The sequence below is a fragment of the Macrotis lagotis genome, chromosome 6 (genome assembly GCF_037893015.1).
Source record: "Macrotis lagotis isolate mMagLag1 chromosome 6, bilby.v1.9.chrom.fasta, whole genome shotgun sequence".
Classification (NCBI taxonomy): Eukaryota; Metazoa; Chordata; class Mammalia; order Peramelemorphia; family Peramelidae; genus Macrotis; species Macrotis lagotis.
In genome coordinates this window covers 44,473,330-44,493,704 of record NC_133663.1, presented here as the reverse complement: position 1 = coordinate 44,493,704, position 20,375 = coordinate 44,473,330, and positions in this window count along the sequence as shown.

Below are 20,375 nucleotides of genomic sequence, written 5' to 3'. Positions count from 1 at the left end.
TAGAAGATAGGATATAAATTGGGACTTGAAGGAAGAATACAGTAGTCAGAGCAGAGAAGGGAGAATATTCCAAGCATGGGGAAAGGGGCAGAGGAAGGATGGGAGAGAACCGGAAAGAAGGGACAGTCAGAAATTGCCTAAAGTAGAGATGGAATTTTGTTCATGGAACAGCCAGGTAGCCAAAGAATAAAATATAAGAAAACTGCAAAGGGAGAACAGTGGAAGCTTATGAAGTAGGAAGTAGTTTATGACAGTAGGAAGCTACTGGAGTTTACTGGGGGAGAGGGGTGTAATAACAGAGTCTTTGCTTTGTTTGAGGAAAATCACCTTAGTGGTTTAATGGAGATTGGACCGGGGAGGGATTTGAGGCAGGCACACTCACCAGCAGCTGTTGCAATAATCCAGGCTTGAAGTGATGAGGGCCTGCATTAGATTGATGGGAAGGTCAGAGCAGAGAAGGGGGAGGATTTGGAAAATGTGGCCAAACTGAAAGATGTTGGCAACAGCTTGGATATAGGGAATGAGAGATGGTAGAGTATAATTTAGCATGACTTCCAGGGTGCAAATCTGAAACACTGATAGAATAGTGCTGCTCTCTTTAGTAAGGAAGATAGGAGTGTTAGAAAAGTTTAGGGGGAAAGAGAATACATTCTGGTCTTTTTGTTTTATTTTTTATATTTTTATTACATTAATACATATTTATGGAATAAAATAACATTTTCATAACAGTACAGTAAAAACGATGATTGTGACATGGAAACTGCAAATCTACTATTTATAATTTGCTATTCTTTTCAAAAATACAAAGCTATCATGTAAATTTTTTTCATTTTTTCCCCTACTCTTCCCTACCTTGCCTTAGAAACAAATAGGAGTGTGTGTGTGTGTATGTATAAAATATAATGTATGTACATAGTAGATATGTGTAAAATTATTCTATACATACTTTTTTCCCAGTTCTTTCTCTGGATGCTGTTAGCATTTTCTTCTTATGCCCTTTAAACTTTATCACATTATTTATACCTTTTGATCCAGAAATACTACTTTTAGTTCTATTTCCAAAGATGATTAAAGAAAAAGGAAAAGAACCCATAGGTCCTAAAATGTTTATAGCAGCTCTCTTGCAGTGGCAAAGACCTGGAAATTACAGGTATGCCCATCAGTTGAGAAATGGCTAAGTAAGTTGTGGTATGTGATTGTGGTGATATATCACTGTACTACAAGATAAAATGAAGTCAATGACCTTAGAAAAACATGGAAAGACTTGCATAAAATAATAAAGAGTAAAATAATCAGAACTGAGGGAACATTTATACAGTAACAGCAATATTGTTTTAAGAATGACTTTGAGGGTAGCTAGGTGGCACAGTGGAAAGGGCATCGGCCCTGGAGTCAGGAGTACCCAGGTTCAAATCCTATCTCAGACACTTAATAATGGCCTAGCTGTGTGGCCTTGGGCAAGCCACTTAACCCCAATGCCTTGCAAAAAACAAAAACCAAAAAACCAAAAAGAATGACTTTGAGGAGTAGCTAGGTGGTGAAGTAGATAAAACACCTTAGTGGTTTAATGGAGATTGGATTAGGGTGGGGAGGGATTTGAGGCAGGCACACTCACCAGCAGCTCTAGCAATAATCCAGGCTTGAAGTGATGAGGGCCTGAGTTCAAATTCCACCTCAGACACTTGGTAATTACCTAGCTGTGTAGACCTTGTTCAAGTCACTTAACCCCATTGCCTTAAATAAATAAAATTTTAAAAAAAGAATGATTTTGAATAATAAGTTATTTTGACTATTAAAAAATACCCAAATTAACTATTATGAGTTTGGTTTTTGATACATTGATTTTAAGATGCTGACAGGACTTCTATTGGAGATGTCTGAAAGGCAGTTGGAGAAGCAAGATTGGAAGTCAGCAAGAGAGATTGGGATAGGAAAGGTAGATTTGAATGTTTACATTTTGGAAATTAGCAAAGCTACAAAACAGGGTTTGAGTCCTTGTTTTGTTGATTATCTAGGCTTAAGGAAGTGATAGTGTTAACTTTTATCCCTTCTGTATCTCCTCTGAGCTGTCCCCAATCCCCTCCTCTCCCCCGGGACATCACAATCATACCCCCACCCCATGATCTGGCAACACCACATTCAATTTTTGACCCTTCCTTTATACCAGAGAAAAGTCTACATTTTTTTCTTTTTTCTTTTATGTAGTGTTTACAGTATCTTATTGTAGAACTTGGGTTGATATTATATAATTTTATATATATACATACATACACATATCTGTATATATAATATATATTATATATAATGCATTTCTGAGTGATCTCCTGGTGTTCACATGTTGTCTCCAGCTTCTATAAAACTCCCCCCCAAATTCCCATTTAATTTCTCTTGCTGATCTGTGATATATTGAAATCAAAATGGGGAAAGTCACAATGTGGAAGGGACAACTGTAAGGCACATTCAACTTAAAAGTCCATCCTGGGGGCAGCTGTGTGGCATGGTGATAGAGCACCAGTCCTGGAGTCAGGAGGACCTGAGTTCAAATCCGACCTCAGACACTTAATAATTACCTAGGTGTGTGGCCTTGGGCAAGCCACTTAACCCCATTGTTTTGCAAAAACAAAAGCCTATTCTCCTTAACATTCTTTTTTTTTTCTGTTTGGTCCCGGAGGAGCTGGTTGTTAAACCCTACTCACAACAAAACATGAAAGTAAGTTAAAAATATTATTTCTTTCTTTTAGATGAGGAAAAGGAGGTTTAGAGAGGATAAATGACTTTCCTTGGTCACACAGTCAGGAAGTATGAATTGATGCCAGGACCTAATCCAAAAGCTAATATTGTATCTATCACACCATACCAAAAGAGGCAACATATTATAAACATATTTATTTACTTATTCAATCAATCAGTCAACCATCCATCAACCAGCCAGCCATTTCATTCATTCATTCTTCATTCATTCATTCATTCATTCATTCATTCATTCATTTAGATTCTCTTAGGTGCTTGAGCCATTCATGCAACCATCTGACCAAAACTTTTGAAACACTATAAAGTAAGGCATTTTTGACCAGCCTCTTCCCCCACCCCATCAGACAAAGACATTAGAGCCGTGTTTAATCAGGGAAAACAAGAAACAGCTGCCAGGATCTTGTTCTTTGTTTCTTGCTTTCTTGATTTTTGGTGTGTTTACCAAATACATCAGAGTCCCAGAATCAGTTAACTCTTAACAATGCCGAGTTGTCAGCAGGTTGGTTCCCCCTAAAAATGAGAGGGTTTGGGTAATGTGAGAAATGCCTTTTTTTTCAAGGTGTCTATAAATGCAGCTCTTCAGAAAGGGGTGGTAGACTTCTGAAACCCACCTCTCTTCCCCACCTCCCCCCAAAAAAGAGTTGTTTTGTCCTGAGGCTGAGGAGAAAAACCACAAGTTTGAAAGGAAGGAAAGACCAGAACTATGAGGATTCAACCTGAGCCCACAAAGGATCCCTGTAGAATATCTCTTTTTGTTTTTTGGGGGGTTTTTGTAAGGCAATGAGGTTAAGTGACTTGCCCAAGGTCACACAGGCAGGTAATTATTAAGTGTCTGAGTCCAGATTTAAACTCGGGTCCTCCTGACTCCAGTGGGGTCAGTGCTCTATCCACTGGGCCACCTAGCTGTCCCTTTGTTTTGTTTTGTTTTGTTTTGTTTTAAAATATCTCTTAAAAATACTGGCTAAGGGCAGCTAGGTGGCGCAGTGGACAGAGCACCAGCCCTGGAGTCAGGAATACCTGAGTTCAAATCTGATCTCAGACACTTAATGACTACCTAGATTCATGGCCTTGGGCAAGCCACTTAACTCCATTTGCCTTGCAAAAACCTACAAAAAAAAAATACTGGCTAACAAAAATGGCTTTTGCTTTTTCCTTTCATCTTTTTTCCCCCTTTCCCCTGAGTTTTTCAGATACAATAACTGTTTATAAAATTGCGACATTGTTTTTAGATTGTTAGAAATATGAAACAGCTGTGTTGATGCCTTCCTCCGTTTCCACATAGGCTATGAGATTTAATAAGGGGGTTATTTCTAAATAGAGCAAAACCTTAATTATCTGTGGGTGTGTCCTCCCTTTTGGTGAGTTCTACCTTTCCCAGAACTTTTATTTTGAGAAAAGACAAATCATCCCTCATTCTCCAAAATTCTCCTTGCCCTAACCTGAGGACCTTCTTCTCCCGGCACCCCCACCTTTTTCTCCCTTTTCCAGTTCCCCTTTTATGTGTTGGCTTCCCAACAGAATGTAAGCTCCTCCAGGGCAGGGCTTATTTTGCCTTTTTCTTGATTTAGTATCCCTAGCATTTGCACAGTACCTAGAACTAAATAATACCTATTTTCTAAATGAACTCAAAGGCTTCTCCATTCAAAAAGACCAAAGTCTACACAGCATCCAGGGCCGTCTCTGGTCATCCTGACCTATATCTGGCCACTAGACCCAGATGACTCTGAAGAAGAAAGTGAAGTTGGTGATTTAGCACCGTCCCCCTCACTGGAATCCAGTTCACTTGCTCGTCATGGCATCACTGCCCTGATGTCATCATCTTCTAGGAGAACAAGCAACAAGAAAGGCTCAGAGTGAATAATTGGACTTAGGTGGTCACTGAATTTTTTGGTTGAAAGCATTTTTTCTTCTGTCCAAAACTCAGGGTTGAACTTCACTCTAAAATGTGTATGAGTTTATTTTCTGTCTGGAGTACAAATGGGCTAAACTTATAGAATCTCTCATAGAGCCTCAGAACATTAGAATGAATGAATGGATGCATGGATGAATGAATGTATTGAAAAAAAGTTAAGGGCTAGATTTGCAAATACAAAAGTGAAAACTCTTTCTGTCCTCCAGGATTTTATATTCTCATATGGAGAGACAACACATAGAAAAATGACGGTTAGTAAGAAGTATTTTGGTTTGGAAAGTTATTGGGATGGTTAGTGAATTGAGGATAGAGTAATACCTTTTCTAGTAGCAATGAAAGAATTGATTTATGATTCCAGAACTTGAAAGGGAGATAGAGAGAGTCAAGGTGGGCTGAATTAGGATAAGGTCAAGGCTCCTAGTGGAGCTGAGGAGAAGATACCTGAGGAATAAAATAAAATAACTGAAGCCACTTAATTTTTGTGAAAATGTACATTGCTCCAATAGGATCTTTAGCTCCCTAGCAATCTAACCTTGGGATAAAATTGTAAAAACAAAGGCTGTACCTTCCCTTAAGGCCCCAATTCTGTTGGGCAAGGATAGCCAAGAAGAGGTTCAGGAAATTACAAAAGTAGAAAGAAGAAATGGGGAAGGATGCCATAGACTCATGCCTCATCCAAGAACAATGGTAGAGATCACTTAAATAAGATCCATGATTTCACAACTTGATGTGGGAGTGGCAGCGGGGGGTTGCTATGCAGATCCTATCTCTCTCAATTACCAAATAGAGACTATAACCCATAATATCCTGAATTTCTAATTGGAAAGTCAGTTGATTACACCCAAATATAGGTCAGTTATTGAACCCCGCAAATAGGGGGATATTTATTCATTTCTTGATTATCCAGGTCACGAGAGTGAGAGCCTGATACTGAAGCCACATTAAAATGCTTCGACCTTTAGAATATATCGGGAAAAGTCTTTTCTGGCTTCTTTATTTCCATTTGCCGTAATGGAGACCGCTGCTTATTGGACCCCTCTCAAACTGCAGTCTTTTCCCAAAAGCCCTAGTTGTTATTAATACTCAGGCCTCTCCAATGTGGGAGGGTAGTTCTTTTGGCAAAGATACTGAAGTAGTCTGGCATTTCCTTCTTCAGCTCATTTTACAGCTGAGGAAACTGAGACAAAGTTAAATGACTTGCCCAGGGCCACACAGCAAGTAAGGGTATGAAGCAGGATTTAAACTCATAAAGATGAGTCTTCTTGATTCCTTGCTCTATCTTAGCTTCCATCCAAAATGCTTGCTTGGTGAGAACTCCACCTCAGGATTGGAACTTGTGATAGCCTCTGGCTCAACCAGGTGAGCAAAGCAGAAAATCTCTCTCTTTAAGACAATGTTGGGGTGGCTAGGTGGCACAGTGGATAAAGCACCCGTCCTGGAGTCAGGAGTACCTGGGTTCAAATCCGGTCTCAGACACTTAATAATTACCTATCTGTGTGGCCTTGGGCAAGCCACTTGCCTTGCAAAAACCTAAAAAAAAAAAAAAAAAGACAAAAAAAAAAGACAATGTCCTGTTTTTGCCCTTGACTAGAGCACAAGGATCCTAGGACTTCCTCCAGTCTGGGTGGTGTCTGGTGGCATTTCTCCTCAAGCACTCATCAGGTGGTATGTAGAGTTCTAATATCAAATATTTTGTTAACCTTAAATGGGGATACATAACATCAGGTGTTGTTAATGATGAAATGGAAATACTAGGCAGAAAGCAAATAGTTAAACTTCTATTTTTTCAAGCTGACTTTCTCCCTACAAAGCCCATCTTGTGTAATGTTATGTAATGTTAATCCCTGAAAACAACTTATTTTGGGCTTCCTACCCTCCTTGGACAGATGGAGACTATCTCATTATTCTGTATCTAATAAGAAATTTCCCCATATCATATACTCTGTATCTGTAAACATTTCCCCATGCTTTATGCCAAAGTTGTGCCACAGATGTAGACCAGAACCATCTGGCTCACTGAGGCTCACAAACAATGAAATCCAAATAATGAATAAACTATCCTTGACCATTTCTGACTTGGTTCCCTAAATCACACTTGTACAGAAAACATCCCCACCAAGCCCTCCTCAATTTTTCCATCCCATCCTCCCTTTCTTGCCTTTCTCTTTTTTTTAAGGTTTTCACAAGGCAATGGAGTTAAGTGGCTTGCCCAAGGCCACACACCTGGATAATTATTAAGTGTCTGAGATTGGATTTGAACCCAGGTACTCCTGACTCCAGGGCCGGTGCTTTATCCACTATGCCACCTAGCTGCCCCTCTCTTGCCTTTCTCTTTAAAAGTTTTTTCCTTGTCTTCAAAACCTTACTAGTGCTTGTAAATCCACCTACTTGGAGAAGTGCAACAAGCTTATCTGTACCCCATAACTCTGGGTCATTATCTCTGTGAGTTTTTCACTCCACTCAAACATAAACCATTTACTTCATCAGTTATTAATATTAAAAATCATTGGCTTTGTATTTATTTTGTTGATGCCTTTTTGTATATGGGAATTTACATCATGGCTGGTCAAGGTTACTTATACATGTTTCCTCTCCTAATAAATCATAAACTTCTTGAGGATAAATAAGAATTTGTTTACCTTTGTATTCACAGAGCCTCGCTTATAGACTCTTAGAAGGCATACAATAATATTTATGGGTTGGCTAGATAATAATGTCATGAGTGCTATGACTATTTCAACTCTTACCACCTATCCGGGTCTCTTCTGTAACAAGAGGGAATGAGATGAGATGAGATCTCTAAGGTACTTTCCAGATCTCAATCTTATGATTAGACTGAGTGATGTGACAGCAAGGATTGCCTTTGTTGTAGTTCCCCAGTACTTAGTGCATAAGATTGACACACAATGAACGCTTAATTAATGTTTATTGACTGTGTCTTGTAAAATCATCTGGTAGAATTGTTTCCTTCACCTGGTTTAGATGAAAACTTTCAGATTATTCCCAATATATATCTTTCTTATCCTTCACTTACCATCTCCAACATATCTAAGGATAATTGGAAATTAAATGTACAATGACATAGAATAGCTATTCTACCATACCAGTTGCAGTAATTTTCTGAAATGTTCAAATGTCAGCAGATTATTGGCTATTCATCCCCAAACATTTGCTCTACCTGATAATTTCCAGAATATTCTTTAGAGAAAAATTTGAATGCAATGCAAAATGTTCTGAAAAGAATGAATACTTTTCCTGGGAAGAAAGAACCAGAAAGAACTATTTTTTTATCAATAAAAATGATCTCCATTTGGGGAAGCGTTAAAGATCAAAGGAGCCAGAGCAGCACATGTCTGTTATAAGACTAAGTGAATGGAATTCAACAGCTCTAGAAAGGACTATGTTAAATCGAATTTTTCCCAACTAATACACATTAAAAACAATTTTGACATTCATCTTTTTTTCAAATTTTGAATTCCAAATTCTTTCCCTCCCTCTCCTTCCCCCTCATTGAAGAGCAAGCAATTTGACATAGGTTATTCCTGTGTAGTCATGCACAGCACATTCCCGTGTAAGTCATTCTGTTAAAGAAAACACAGACAAGAAAGTTTTTTAAAAAGAATGTTTGATCTTCATTCAGACTCTACCAGTCTTCCTGAAATCTGGTCTATGTCAAGAACTGTGGTACACAAACTGACAGAGAATGGGGGGAATGAATGAATCAAGCTAAAATTTAAATCTAACAAATCTCTGAGATTGGAATATGGTGTTTAAATGGGCCATAATTATAAAACTCTGAGAATTCATTTGATCCACATACTAATGCTATATTATTAACTTTGTAAGGTCGATGTTATTATTATCTCCATTTAATAGATGAGCAATCAGGAGTTCAGTGATGACTTGCCTAGCATCATAGATGGTGTCTCAGAAAGGTTGGAAATCCAAGTTTTGCTTGGCTCCAAATTATTTTAAGGTAAAATACAATGCAGTAGTCTACAACTATTCTGATGATATCGAAAGTCTCTGATTAATGACTAGGTCAGAATTATCAATATGACATGGAATAAGAAGCCATGATCCAGGACAAATAAGATTGGGAGAGGTGGAGTACTCATTACCAAAAGAGGAGGGATTACTGATGGACAGATAGTGCATTGGCTATATTGATACCTATGCAATGATAAGAATAGAAAAAATAAAAGATGCTCAGGGTGAGAAGGCAAGAACAGTTCATGATATATTGGAAGGAATGCCCACATCAATGAGATGATGGATCCATGGAAGTCTTGAGGTATCAGAGTAAAGGTATCAGAGTAGAAGGATCCTAGAAGGAAGCTCCTTAGACAATCAGGCAAATAGTTTTCATTAAGTATCTACTATGTACAAGAAATTGTGCTAAGCACAGGGGATACAAAGAAATGAAAAGACCAGCCCTAATTCTCAAGGAGTTCAAAGTCTAAAAGGGAAGACAGCATAAAAACAATTATGGACAAATAAATTCTATATAGGATAAACTGGGTGGAGAGTAATCTAAAAGAATAAGTCTTTTTTGTAGAAGGTGGAACTTTAGTTGGTAATTAAGGAGGCCATGTGATTCCTTTCTCATTCTGATGGAATCCAAATTAAGACTAGATCCCTTGGGGGCCAGAACCAAATCCCAGAAGATAGAGTTATCCCCTTGGGAGATGTCAGGGACTTCCTTCTGGGAGAAGACAGGGGCATCCTCTTTCCTCTGGCTGCATGGACAGAACAGGTTTTTTCCCTTTAAAACCACCAGACAGACAGTCTCTCTCTCTCTCTCTCTTTCTCTCTCTCTCTCTCTCTCTCTCTCTCTCTCTCTCTCTCTCTCTCTCTCCTTTGTTTCTGTCTCTATCTCTGACTATCTCTTTGCTTCTATTTCTCACTCTCTTATCTCTCTCAATCTCTCTCCTGCCTCTCTATGTCTCTGTCTTTCTACCTTTCTTGTCTCAGTCTCTCTGTCTTTCTCAGCAGTGTCTAGAGATGAAGGATTCATTTCCTCAAAGGATAGTATAATGTGGGACCTGAAAAAAAAACTTTCCTTTTCCTCTTAGGCTCCATGGTTCCAAATGTCCAGATTGAGGCATTTGTTTGTCCTTTTCCATTCTAGATGCAGGGAGTGAAATCTTGGATCCTGGAGCTCAAGCCTTGAACTTGGAGCCAAGATGCTACGTTCAATGTAGATCTGAGCAGAGGTGAAAAACCAGTATCCAGGATCATGAATCCAGGAGGACTTTGGACTTGGAACTGAATGAAACTAAAGATGTTTAGGAAGTGATTTAAGCTGTGCTTCATTCCTCTCTGATCCCGAGACCAAATGGGTGATGGATATAAAATGATGCCCTCAGATGCTGAGGGGAGTGATTATAAATTAGTTCTAGCTTTATAATTGAAGTAAAAATTAATCTGTTAAATGGATAAATGGAACCAGGATGCATGGGGACTCAATTGGGGGGACACAGTGGGGTCTTGTGTCAAAGGTAGAGACCAAAGACACTCCACAAAGTCCCCTGGGGTGCCAGATATCCCTGGGGATGGGGTGGAAATGTACCTGGTCTTCAGGCAGTAGAGACCAAAATAGTCACTGTTACAGATATATAAAATTAGTATATTTATCTGATTTGTTGCTCCTTAAATATAGTAGTATTCTTTATGTCATTCATAGGAACTGAGCAAAAATTATCCTTGCATCATCAGTTTTGGAGTGTTGGTAATTAGATGTCAGGGAATAAGGTTTATAAACAAAATGGATATAATCAATTAGCAAACCTTTATTAAGCAACTTACTGTATTAGGCCGTGAGGATATAAGTTTAAATATCAGATACTCATAGGATCATAGGTTTGGAATTGGAAGGAACTTTAGAGGTTATGGAGTCCCACCCTCTCATTTTATAAAAGAGGAAACAGATGCAGAGAAGTCAGAGTTTACATTATTAGACTGGACTTGGAGTCAGGAAGACCAGGGATCGCATTCTGTCCCTAACATTCTTGCCCCTGGCAAGACAATTGATTCCTCTAAAAATCAAAAAAAAAAAAAAAACCCATTCTTTAAAATGATAGTAATAATACACACCTCACTGATCACAAGACTAAAAAGGATAGCACTCATAAAGTACTATATACACAGAAATTAATTTACACTCTAAAGTAGTTTGCAAACTTGGGAACCTTTTATTGAAGAAACTCTCTTCAGCAAAGACTAGTCCCATATCTCATGTAAAAAAAGTCATTCTGAATCTAAATCCCTTCTGATCAACCCCCACCATTTTGTCTGCTATTAGCTACCAACTCTGTTTTGCTGTTGTTATTGAATGACTGAAACCTTATGGAATGAGATTCTCTTGAATATTTGACTATAGCAAACTAGAGTCTCTCTGTCATAGAACCAAATCATTAGATCTTCCTTAAATGTTGCTTATTTGGGAGGCAAATGGATAAAGGAGTTCATTTCCCTTTGCTATCCTTAGGTAATGTGTGATACCAGTTAGCATTGGATCTTTTTGCCACCTCGAAGACTTCAAGAGGTATGTGTATTCAGTCATTTTCCAGTCCTGTCTGATTCTTTGTGACCCCTTTTGGGATTTCCTTGGCAAAGGTCCTGGAGTAGTTGGTGATTTCCTCCTCTGGTTCATTTTACAGATGAGAAAACTGAGGCAAACAGGGTTAAGTGGCTTGCCCAGGATCACAGAACTAGAAAATGTCTGAGATCAGATCTGAACCAAGACTTTTTTAACTCAAGATCTGGTGCTCCATCCACTGCCACCTACTGACTCCAAAAGGCATGAGGTGAGTGGAAAGTCAAGGCCCCTTTTGGCATGACAGGAGACCCCCTTCTGGGATCACTCCCACCACTAAGCCCATTGAGTCTGTTTGTGGAAATAATTAAGCATTGGGAAATAGTGGGAAACAATTAAGGAAAACAAAAGCCAAAAGTTCTCAATGGGAACTTAGAGAAGCTAAGGAGGAGCATTCTACAGAATGCTCTTCAAGGCTGCCCCTTTCCTTTGGTCCAGGGTCTTATTGAAACAAATGAAAATAGGATGCAATATTTATACAGAATTCCCTAGTAGTTGGCAAGGTGCCACGCATTTGAACTGAAATGTGTTGGTTAGATGACCCTAGAAAGCTTCCTTTTTTTCTGAACATCTATGGGAATGTAGAATGCAGGTGCACAGCAAAATTTTAGGTATATCTACTAAATTTCTGTTACTGAGAGGCTGGTGTGTGTGTGTGTGTGTGTGTGTGTGTGTGTGTGTGTGTGTGTGTGTGTGCATTTGCAATGCTGAAGAATGATTGCAAAGCTGCATTTCCATGAACACCAGTAGTAGGAAAGTCTTGGCCATCCATTAGGCTAATTCGGTGGTAAATAACATATGAGGAAAAGCACAAACTAAGTAATCACTATAATTTACGGTCTCAAGAAGCCAGGTGCTTTTGAAACATGTGAAGGAAATGGATTGTTTTTCATTGCATCCTCACTTAAGTAGACTAATAAATCTTTGCTCTGTTTATAAAATGGAGATGTCACCCCCATGACTTAATAATATCAGCTGGAACATAAGATCCCAGTCCAAGAAAACTGTAGAGAAATAGCTAAGCCACCCGCCAAATAATATGCATTGAATTTGAGAAGTGAGAGGACCAGTCACTTGGCCTGCAATTAAGTTACTGTTCTTAAAAATCAAAGTGTGAAAGGAGTTTCCATGACAAAAGTCCTAAGAATTTCAGAGACATATGAATTCGTTTTCAAGTCCCTACAAAATGTGTCATCTAAGGAATAGAAATTAGAGCTTGGATGTTGGATGTTGGAAATACTTCAAGCTTGAAATAGAGGTAAAGCAAAAAGAAAAAAAATGTATCTTGTAGAACTAAACAGATATAGTGTGGGAACCAGGGTCTGGCCGAGCCAGCAATTCTCTTAAGCTTTGAAAAATACTTGGCAGTATTATAGATTTAGCTATTAATGGAATGCATACATGACCTTTAATATTTATGAAACTTATAAATCCCAAGAGGTGCAGAAATTCACCACTGGTATTTCAGTAAAAATGGATGACTGGATTCAACAAAATGATCATTTCATTCTTTTTTTTTTTGACTGGAAATATATAGAATTTTTTTCCATGCTTGTTTTGTTAGAAACTTCATGACGTTTATTTTGGGCCATGCAGTTTAAGGATGATTGAATGTGTTCTGGGAAATAAATATTTTACTTATATAATCACCACTGTTACCATAACCACTGTTCATGACCATCCATCTTTGACCATCATTATCCATTTTCTACAGTAACAGTAGCAGCATTCAACAAGCAATGATTATATTAAAAAAAACTGTACCAAGGAGAGAGGGAAGGGATCCCTTATAATATATGGACTTATAGATGAGGAGAAGAAAGCTACTATAACATTCTGTTTGGATTTTAAAACCTTCATTGCCTAGTCCCATCCCACCTTTCCATATATCCATTCAAACATGAGTCAAGACATAATGTCATTGGTCGGTCCTCTTTGAAAACAAAGGACAAACAAGTTTTGCTCCTTTGCCTCTGCTCTACTTTTCAGAACTTTGACCTACTACCATCTAGTCCTCTGACATAACATCGCATCTCCCTTACTAACTGCCGCCTCCATTGACTGACTTCTCTCCTTTGTCAACTCAACTTCCAAGATTTCTTGACTTTCCTCAAGACTCAGTTCAAGTCCCATCTTCTGCAAAAGGTTATTCTGGGTTCTCTGAGCTCCTGGCTTCTCTCGTTTCCTCCAAGTCTCAGCTTCCAGCTCAACCTCTTCAGGAAGCCTCACTTTATTCTAGTGCTTTTCTTTAGTTGATTAGCCCCAACTTATCACATGTGCAACCTTGTTTGTTCATGGTTTTTTAGACTGTGAGTTCCTTGAAGGAAGACACTTTTTTTTTGCTTTTAGTTGTATCTTCAGGGCCTAGCACTGTGTCTAGTATGGATAGCAGGCCCTTAATAAATCATTAACGATTGCTTGCCAACCACCAAGTACTGAGGAGACAAAAAGAACAAAACAATCCCTACTAGAAGGGTACTTAGGGTCTTATGGAAGTTGGATATTTCTACTTAAGACCTCTCAGAAAACACTCAGAATAATTCGTGTTTATATTAGAACTTTGGCAGGAATCTTGTGAGAGCATAGCTCAAGAACCAAAAGGGGACCTCAGAAGCCCTCTCATCCATCATTTTATTGATGAGAAAACTGAATTTCAAGAGGGTAAAGGGTCTTTCTTAAGGGTATTGTAATATAGGAATTATAATAGCACATGCCAACTTCCTAGAATTATTCTGAAGACAAAATGAGGTAATATAATTTTATTTTTTTTAATTTTGTTTATTTAAGGCAATAGGGTTAAGAGTGACTTGCCTAAGGTCACACAGCTAGGCAATCATTTAAGTGTCTAAGGTCACATTTAAACTTAAGTCCTCCTGATTATGGGGCTGGTGCTCTATCCACTGCACCACCTAGCTACCCCTTTTATTTTTAAAAAAAATTTTATTTAGAATAAGGTGATATAAAATGAGGTAGAGTCCTTTGTAAATCTTAAGATGCAGGATAAATGCTAGTGATAATGATGACGATGATGATGATGATGAATGATGATGCTGAGGAGGAGGAGGAGGTAGCACATGACTGGAAGATGTCTGAAAGGATAAATCTTATTTTGAAAGAGCAGGTTTATTTTGTTTTTCTTACAGTAGAGAAAAAGACCAGCATCATATGTTAACAAGATTTATTTGTATGAGGAAATCCAGGAACTGAAGGGGATAAGTATGGTGGAGAATTCTGGGGTGAGGTTCAGTGGAAAGAAAAACAAAAGCAATATTTTCATGGGATTATATTATGAATAACCTGTCTAAAAGGAGGAAATAGTTGAGTTCAGGAAGCAAATGACAAATGACAAAAGTGTCAAAGGCATGATATAGTAATGATGAGGGAACCTTAATAATTCAAATAGCTCCTGGAGCTTTTCTGTGTGTGTGTGTGTGTGTTTGTGTGTGTGTGTGTGTGTGTGTGTGTGTGTGTCTGTATCTCTGTGTCTCTGTCTCTGTCTCTCTCTATATCTATCTCTCTGTCTCTATCTATTTCTGCTCTCTGTCTCTCTATCTCTGTTTCTGCCTCTGCCTCTCTCTCTTTCTCTCTCTCTCTTTACCCCCCACCATGGGTGTCTCTCTCTGTCTCTGTCTCTCTCCCCCCCAACCATGTGTGTGTGTGTGTCTCTCTCTGACTCTGGCTCTCTGGCTCTATCTCTGTTTCTGTCTCTGTCTGTCTCTGTCTCTTCTCTCTCTCTCTCTCTCTCTCTCTCTCTCTCTCTCTCTCTCTCTCTCTCAGGAATTTTTGAAAGTCCTTCCTAAAATGTAACAGCCAGAACTGAATATAATAGTTCAATGTGGTCTGGGCAGGTCAGATTACAGTTGGATAATCACTTTCCTCATACTTGTTATCACTCATTCTCAGTTGGTCTTGGACTGTGGACACTCTTTCCTTCTCCCCCATCCTCTCTCACTTGGGGCTTTTAAACTGCTTCCTTGGGTTGGTTCATGGATTATTTATATGCTGATGATTCTCAGATCTAAATAGCCAACTGACACCTTATAGGCCCACATCAACAACTGACTACTGGACTTCTCAAAGTCAACATGTCCAAAGCAGAACTCATTATCTTTTCTCCTAAATCCTCCCCTCTCCTGAAATTTTTCCAATCTAGCAAGCTTTAGCTAATCAATTCTGTCTTTTACAAATGACACAGAGAAGTTAAATAATTTATCCAACATATCCAATGTCATACAACTAGTTAACTAAAAAAAACATTTGGCTTTCACAGGGAACTGTTAAAAAATGATAGCATTAAAACCAGTGTGGTGAACCAACTTCTTAACAAGAAACAGATGATAGATGATAGATGAAATGAAAAGAATTCAGATATTAAGCTATTGCCAACTGAAGTTAAACTGTTTTGAAGTAGAGTCTTAGCGAATCTAGAATTAGAATTAGGAACAAAAATAATTAGAGGTAAAACAAAACAAAACAAACTAGGGGCGGCTAGGCGGTGCAGTGGATAGAGCACCAGCCCTGGAGTCAGGAGGACCTGAGTTCAAATGTGACCTCAGACCTAGCTGTGTGGCCTTGGGCAAGCCACTTAACCCCATTTGCCTTGCAAAAAAAGCCTAAACAAAACAAAAAAAATAATGAGAGGAAAAGCAATAAAGATACATAACAGATAAGTTTTAAAATCAATGGCTGTATAAGAAGTTCACACAAAATTTGTTGTTTTTCAGTTGTGTCTCACTCTTTGTGATCCCATTTGGGATTTTCTTGGCAAAGATAATGGAGTGGTTTTCCATTGTCTTCTCCAGCTCATTTGATAAATGAGGAAACTAAGGAAAATAGGGGAAAGTAATCTGCCTAGGATCATACAGCTAATAAACAGGGAGACCTGTTCTTACATTTTGATGACCTTCTTTTACTCTAATTTTTCTTAAAACCAAGAAAATTAGAACATCATTTAGGCTGAATTTGAACTCAGGAAAATGAACCCAGTGCTTTAAGGACAATGTCTCCTAACTGTGCTCCACATAGAGCAAAAGAATGTAAGTGTGCAATTAGCTAAATCATCATATGTGAAATAGAAGGCTTCTGGCCCCATTGTCAGCTTTAGTTTAGACGAGGGAGCAAGCAAGCACATGGACATCCAGAAGAGAAACGTGTTCCTTTTTAAAGAAATGTGTCCCACTGAGGACTCAACTGGCCAGTTCCAGTTGGGCAATGCAGTTCTCTCCCTCTCACCCTTCCTTCCTTCATCCCCTCCGTCCCTTCCTTTATCCCTCTTTTCCTCCCTCCTTCCCTTCTTTCTTCTTTTCTTCCTTTTTCTCCTTTTCTTCCCTCATTTCCCTCCCTCCTCTCCCTCTGTCCACATAGAGAATCATATCCTTACCTATAGGTGCTTTGCTCAAAGGAATAAATAAAACCTAATCACTGAATCCTCAAAGACTCATGAGCTAGATTTCTTTTTTGAGGACAATGTCTTAAACCCCAATGACTTAGGCTCTCATTGATTGGCCAACAAAAGGTCCCAACCCAAGTCTCATTTGGTCATTGTTTGGACTCTGGAAACTCATATTCTGTTTTGGTCAGAAACTCTGAGAGTCTTCCTCTCCCAGATTAATTTTTTCTTTGACTAAGTAAAAGAGGCCAGTCTTTGCCTCACTTGTCACCTAGCCTTAAACACTGAATGGGCAAAGAAAGCCCTTAGCTTAAAAAAGAGGAAATCTCTCACTGCATCCAAGGCCATCTCCAGTTGTTTCAATCTATATCTTGTGACTGGACCCAAGATGGCTTGGGAGGAGAGAGTGAAGCTGGTGAGTTTGCACAGCCCTGCTTCACTTATATCTAATTCACCTGCAAGACATGGTATCACCTTCTGTTGTCAAGGTTTCTGCAAGAATGAAGAACAAACAATAATCCCCTCTAAGAATCCAAAATACATCTGAAAGGTTTTCTATCCTGAAAGGAGAATTTTAGACCTTTTTTGTGGAGATGCTTGATATCTATATTCTAATGTACCCAAGGGAAAAATGTGGGTGTGGGCAAAATCAACTGAATTTTAATATTACCCAAGAAAACACAAGCTCCCCAAAAAGTGACTTGTGAGAAACTCCTAAATATTGAACCTAGTTCAGATAAACCCAGAGCTTTGGAGTCAAGGGTTATATTATCAGAACACATATCTTAAAGTGAGGCAAGACATTAGAAATCTTCCAGGCCAATTTCTCCATACTGCAGAGGAAGAAGATAGTGAATTAGTAATAAGTGGAACATCAGTTTTTATTTAGCAGATTTGGGTAGATTTCAGATATTTGAGAAGATTGTAGATATGCTCTGTTTTGAGGAATAGCCTTCACACAGTGTGTTCTTGTCCCAGCCTGAATTGCCATTCATTGCCTAAATGATCCTTGTGGTATCGCACAGTGTTAATAATTTCCTCAAGAAAAAAGAGGGTCTTTTATGAGCTGACTATGCTGGTGTTGTTTATTAGGAGGTCAAGTTTTTTGATGTTCAAGTTAAGATCCTAGAACAGTGGAGCCAATGTGTGTCCAAATGCCTTCTCCCATTGGATAACCTATACTCCTTTCCCATTGTATGATATACAAGTATTGATGGGGAACTTCATGGACATTGCCAGCAAATGTTTCACTTCTCTCTACCTCAGTTTCCTTCTCTGCAAAGTGAGGAAGTTGGAAAATTGCAAAATTCTCCTAGCAGGTGGAGAAATTCAAATTCTTAAGAGCTCTTTTTATGAGAGCAGACCAGACTCCTAGCATATGAAATAAAAAGAGTACAGAGCCGGGAGGCTGGAGCCATTAGGAGATAGATTCTCTATTTCCCAACTTTGTCTAAAGTTTGTTCAGACTAAATCTATCTCTCCATGTTATTCATATGGTAACAACTGGGCATACTAGGTCAAACAATGCTTCTGTAGCTCTGCTGTTGAGACACTTGAATTTGGGAACCCTATTCTTACATTTTGATGACCTTTCTTTTACTCTCATTTTCCTTAAAAGCAAGAAAAGTGAAACATTATTTAGGAATAAGTCAATGAAAAGGGGTGGTACTGGGATGGCTAAGAACACTACTTTGTTTTATCTTTTTAAACTATATAGCAACTAGGTGGCACAGTGGAGAGAATGTGGAACTTGGAGTTATATTGGAATTTACCTCAGCCTTATTTTATCTCAGTTTTCTCCTTTGTAAAATGGGTATAATAATAGGACCTAATTTCACAGAATTGTTGTGAAGGTCAAGTGAGATAGCATATGTAAAGTATTTTTCTAACCTTAAAGTGCCCTATAAATGCCAGTTATTTATTATTTATTTATTTATTATTATAGAAGATGTTGGATTTAGTGTTGGCTAAGGTTCAAATTCTACTTATGATACTTATGATTACCTGGGAGACTGTGCCCTTGTCTATAAAATAAAATCCACAATGTCTACCTCATTATCTCACAAACTCATTATATTTTCCCTTAACCCCCCCCCCCACATCCCACCTTCTACTGTTAAGAGCACTGCCCTCCTGCCAGTTTCCCAGGCTTACAGCCTAGATGTGATCCTCAATTCTCCATCACCCTGCCCAAGCCCTGCAGATTTCACTTTTATAGGATCTCTTCAAAAAGCCACCTTTTCTCCTTGACATGGTCACCATCTTGGTGCAGACTCATCATGCCATGCCTGGACTATTGCAATAGTGACCAGTAGATTTGCCGATTTGCCTTCCTCAATTCTTTCCAACATTCTAATCCATTCTCCATTCAGTCACTAAAGTGGATTTCCTAAAGAACAGGTTTTATCATCACACACACACACACACACACACACACTCACCCCAACTCAATAAACTCAAAGGGTTTCCTATAACCTCCAAGATCAATTAGAGAAGCTTCTGTTCACTATCACAACCCTTCATAACCCAACTTCTTCCATCTTTTCTAGTCTTCTTATATCTTACTCCCTTCTCTGTACATTCAATCCAGTGACACCAGCCTCCTGACTTTTCCATAAACAAGTCACTTCATCTCTAAGCTCTGGGCACTTTCTCAGGCTCTAAACTCCCTTCCCCCATGCCTAGAACATTCTCTCTCTTCATCTCTGCTTGCTGGCTTCCCTGGCTTCCTTGAAGTCTTAACCATCACCCCATCTTTGACAAGTAGCTTGTCCCAATCATTCTTAGTTCCAGTGTCTTCCCTCTATTAATTATCTCCTTTTATCCCATATAAGCTTGCTGTACATATTTGTTTGCTTGTTGTCTCCCTCCTTAGACAGACACTATCTTTTTTTCTTTCTTTGTATCCTCAATGCTTAGCATGGCAAATTCTGGACTCTTAATAAATGCTTATAGATTGACCAATCTCACAGGATTACTTTATTATTTGGCTCAAATTAGATTATGTATGCAAAGTTCTTTGGAAATCTTTAAGGGATGATTTAGGTGTAACTTTTTTATAAAGATAAAATGAACTTTAAATTTAGTGTTGTAACTTTGAGATAATCTAATCTAACCCTCTCATTTTACTAATGAAGAAACTGAGGCCCAGAGAGGTCAAAGCAATTTTCCCAAGGCCCTGCACAGGTAGAGAAGTGACAGAAACAGGATTTGAACTCAGATACTGTGACTACAAGTCTCACACACTTCCCATGTCACTAAAAGGCCATCATCTTTCTTGGCTTATGTGGAACTCCATTCTCTCTAAATAGCCTTGAAACAACAATCACATTTCATTCTGGCTTCTTCACTAAGATCTCTGTGGGAGCATTTCATGCTACATTCCAATCTGTCAACCAACTGCTCTAAATGTCTCTTTTTTAATCAAAATTTTCATAGAACTGAACATGATGAAATATTATGGAAGTTACTCACAGAGCCATTTTTAAAGAAATCTTGTATTAAGAATTTATATTATAAACACTCTTGCCCAGACTTCAATATTAAAAACTTATTTCCAAGAGGTTTTAAACTAGGAAAGAAAAGGAGCAAGTTAAACAATCTAAGAAATATTTATTATTTACTCTGAACAAGGAAGATTCTCCTCCAGAATATGGGGGTGGGTTGAAAGGAATCCTAAGACATCCACAAAACAGTCTTTGTCCTCAAGGAGCTTACACTCTAAT